This window comes from Formica exsecta, unplaced genomic scaffold, assembly GCF_003651465.1.
Source record: "Formica exsecta isolate Colony F162 unplaced genomic scaffold, ASM365146v1 scaffold2, whole genome shotgun sequence".
Lineage (NCBI taxonomy): Eukaryota > Metazoa > Arthropoda > Insecta > Hymenoptera > Formicidae > Formica > Formica exsecta.
Genome location: NW_021849297.1, coordinates 1868122 through 1872465, shown reverse-complemented (window position 1 = coordinate 1872465; position 4344 = coordinate 1868122).

Genomic DNA, 4344 nt, shown 5'->3' with positions numbered 1-4344 from the left:
AGTTCCGTGCCCGCGACATTCCGTTAATGACCAAAAAATTCAGAAGCAGCAACTTCTCACCGATAATACGCGAGTCAAATTAAGACGCGACGGTCCGTAGATACATACATATACAATCTAAATTCAATATTGGACACGCAATATATTTCGAATGCATAAATTTCGCGAAAAGTTATTAAATTACCGATATATCACGGTTTTTTATTGCTTTATTCGATTTCGACTCGCGCGCGGTTTCTCTCTCTCTCCCTCTCTCCCCGTCTCTCTTTCTCTCTCTGTCTCTCTCTCTCTCTCTCTCTCTCTCTCTCTCTCTCTCTCTCTCTCTCTCTCTCTCTCTCTCTCTCTCTCTCTCTCTCTCTCTCTCTCTCTCTCTCTCTCTCTCTCTCTCTCTCTCTCTCTCTCTCTCTCTCTCTCTCTCTCTCTCTCTCTCTCTCTCTCTCTCTCTCTCTCTCTCTCTCTCTCTCTCTCTCTCTCTCTCTCTCTCTCTCTCTCTCTCTCTCTCTCTCTCTCTCTCTCTCTCTCTCTCTCTCTCTCTCTCTCTCTCTCTCTCTCTCTCTCTCTCTCTCTCTCTCTCTCTCTCTCTCTCTCTCTCTCTCTCTCTCTCTCTCTCTCTCTCTCTCTCTCTCTCTCTCTCTCTCTCTCTCTCTCTCTCTCTCTCTCTCTCTCTCTCTCTCTCTCTCTCTCTCTCTCTCTCTCTCTCTCTCTCTCTCTCTCTCTCTCTCTCTCTCTCTCTCTCTCTCTCTCTCTCTCTCTCTCTCTCTCTCTCTCTCTCTCTCTCTCTCTCTCTCTCTCTCTCTCTCTCTCTCTCTCTCTCTCTCTCTCTCTCTCTGTCTCTCTCTCTCTCTCTCTCTCTCTCTCTCTCTCTCTCTCTCTCTCTCTCTCTCTCTCTCTCTTTTAATCAGAAAATTATATTTAAATCAGCGAGAAGTCAGCACGTTTTCTAGAAATAACGACGATATATACGGAACGGCTTGCGCACATGACACTACTTGCTGGCTCAAGTCTCGCTGAACGAATGACAACAAAAATACTCTCTCGTATACATATACATTAACGCGTACACATCTACGTCACAAAACACGAGCATTGTATGTTTATCAACACGCCTCTCTCGCCGCCACGAAATATTTAACACAGTACACAAAGAAACATGTTATATTCTCCCCGTTTTCTTCCATTCATTTCGTGGCATCAACAATTTCCGGTTATCTTAGACAACCATAATAAGTTAAACGTGGAAAACGAAACGTGAAATGTTAATAGTCCATTCATCGAAATTAATGTGGAAGAAAACGGGGAGAATATAACATGTTTCTTTGTCCGTGGCATCAACAATTTCCGGTTATCTTAGACAACCATAATAAGTTAAACGTGGAAAACGAAACGTGAAATGTACGTTAATAGTCCATTCATCGAAATTAATGTGGAAGAAAACGGGAAGAATATAACATGTTTCTTTGTGTACTGTGTTAGATATTTCGTGGCGGCGAGAGAGGCGTGTTGATAAACATACAATGCTCGTGTTTCGTGACGTAGATGTGTACGCGTTAACGTATATGTATACGAGAGAATATTTTTGTTGTCATTCGTTCAGCGAGACTTGAGCCAGCAAGTAGTGTCATGTGCGCAAGCCATTCCGTATATATCGTCGTTATTTCTAGAAAACATGCTGACTTCTCGCTGATTTAAATATAATTTTCTGATTGAAAGAGAGAGAAGAAGAGAGAGAGAGAAAGAGAGACGGGGGAGAGAGGGAGAGAGAGAGAGAAACCGCGCGCGAGTCGAAATCGAATAACAAACAATAAAAAACCGTGATATATCGGTAATTTAATAACTTTTCGCGAAATTTATGCATTCGAAATATATTGCGTGTCCAATATTGAATTTAGATTGTATATGTATGTATCTACGGACCGTCGCGTCTTAATTTGACTCGCGTATTATCGGTGAGAAGTTGCTGCTTCTGAATTTTTTGGTCATTAACGGAATGTCGCGGGCACGGAACGAATCGACTCCGAAAGCGTCGTAGCGAGGTGTGTAATTAGTAAGTAATACAATTAATCCAGCTATCTCAATATTTGTCAACTGCATAATAGATTCAGCGTTGGTCTCGATGATTTGTCGAAACTCGTATTTCGTGAGATCTATTCGATAGTAATCTATCGCGTGAGCAGTCGGTAAAGCGATGATCGTATTTTTGGATATTTTATTGCGTACAGATATTTATCTATAGAATGACATATGATTTATTAATCTTTAATATTCATATATTTAATTTCACATATGTTAAAATACAAGATAGAAATTGCCCTAAAATGATATTACTTGTTATAGGAAGAGGGGAAAGTGCATAAAAGTAGAGTTAGGAGCAACAAGTATAGCATCGTCATGGCGGGCAGCGCGCAAAGTTAAACGGCAACTCTCGAATTTCGTCCGTTCGTAATTTCCGTTCGCACGCTATTCAGAAGACGTCACGAGTGCCGAACAAATCATCTAGTGTCATAAATTCGTAATTTTCGCATTACTTCTCTGCCGCGATGTAAAAAATATGCGTTCAAGTACCTAATGTTAGGAGTGCTGTGTAAAATGCCGCGCGCTCATAATTAATCTAATATTCACGATTAATGTCGGGAGTGTCGTGTAGTATCGCGCGTCATATTGTAGTGCGCGATCGTAATGAAATCATTTTTGCGCGGGTATGTATTACATAAGTGCCGCGAAGGAGCAGCGATGACGAGCAGAGGAGAAAAGAGGGGCAAGCCAGGAAGGCGAGCAGCGGCTGATCAACCCCGCTTACGTGAGTAAGCAATTTAAAACTGATTTAATTTATTGGTAGCGGCGACTAGCGGTATTTCGTCATTTTACTTGGACTGAGCAAATGCATTCGAGGAATTAATCTATTGTGTTTCTTGGATATATAAAAAAAATTTAGAATGCAATTTTTGAATCAAAATAAAAGCATAATATTTTTTTGCAATAACAATTATTAAAAATATAAATAAATTAAATTTTAAAAAATAAAAATAATTTATAGATAAAAATTAGGAAAAAATTTAAATAAAAATTTTTCTTTATAAGAAAAAATCATATAAAAGAATAAATATAATCCTCTTAATTTTTTGTATGGTAAGTAGATTATATATTACATCTTTCTTTTAAAGTAGAATAAAAAATAAGTTTTTTAATACAGAGCTTATAATTATAGGATCGAGAATCTTACTAGTATATAATATCGTATTATATATGTATATATATAAAGATATTTGCGTGCGTTGATTAAAATGACTCAACCTGTATATATATATATATAGTGATTATACATATAATAAAATATGTATAAATATATGTACATGCGCGTATCACATATAGAAAGAGAAAGAGAGAGAGAGAAAAAAAAAATATAAATATATATAAATTAATGATCGTCATGCAATAAAATAAGAGTAACAAAATTAATATGATTCGTGTATAATTAATCATATTACTATAAATATGTCATTTTGATTACCCGACGCTTCAGTCAGCCTAAATAAATTTTTGTCTTTATCCGTTCCATAAAATCTACGATATGAATCAATATCAAGGCAATTAATTCAATATGTTGTGTGTGTGTTTTATGAGCTGATCTGTTATAAAATTACCCGTTTCTAATCACATAATATAATTCTATGTATTAATTAAAATCAATATTGGCTAGTGCATTTGACGCAATGTTTATTTAAGATTTTCATGTTAATTTGATGATATAGAGCAAGAGTTTAATAGTAAAACATATCGCTCGCGATATACATATATGTACAAAACAAACAATAAATATGTTATTTATGCCATTCAACTGTAAAAAAATTTATATGCAAAAAGAAGCTTTTATAAAACTCTTCTTCAGATTTTATAAAATTACGCAAAACTACTAAATCTAGTTCCTTTAGTCAAGAGGTAGCAAGGCACTAAACAAAAAGTTAGTATCCATTTTTTATACAAGTCGGTAAATTTACCTCAGCGAAGTTTAACTACGGCTCTAGTTAAGATAAAAACTTTGAATCGAAAGGGAGGAGTCTCTGACAAAGTGATCGAACATTTCTTGCGGATCAAGTAATTTGATCACTGTACTTTGTTGATGCATATTCAAGAATCAATATATATATATATATATATATATATATGTGTGTGTGTATATAAATTACCTGTATGAAGAGAAAATTTTGCGAACGTTCTTTTTTTTAGTGCTGTAATATCAACATTTAATCTCATTAAAAATTCGCATTCACTCACAGAAAAATTAACAACTTCTCTAAAAATGATATTACTTATACTAATAATATAAATATTTACATATTTCTTATG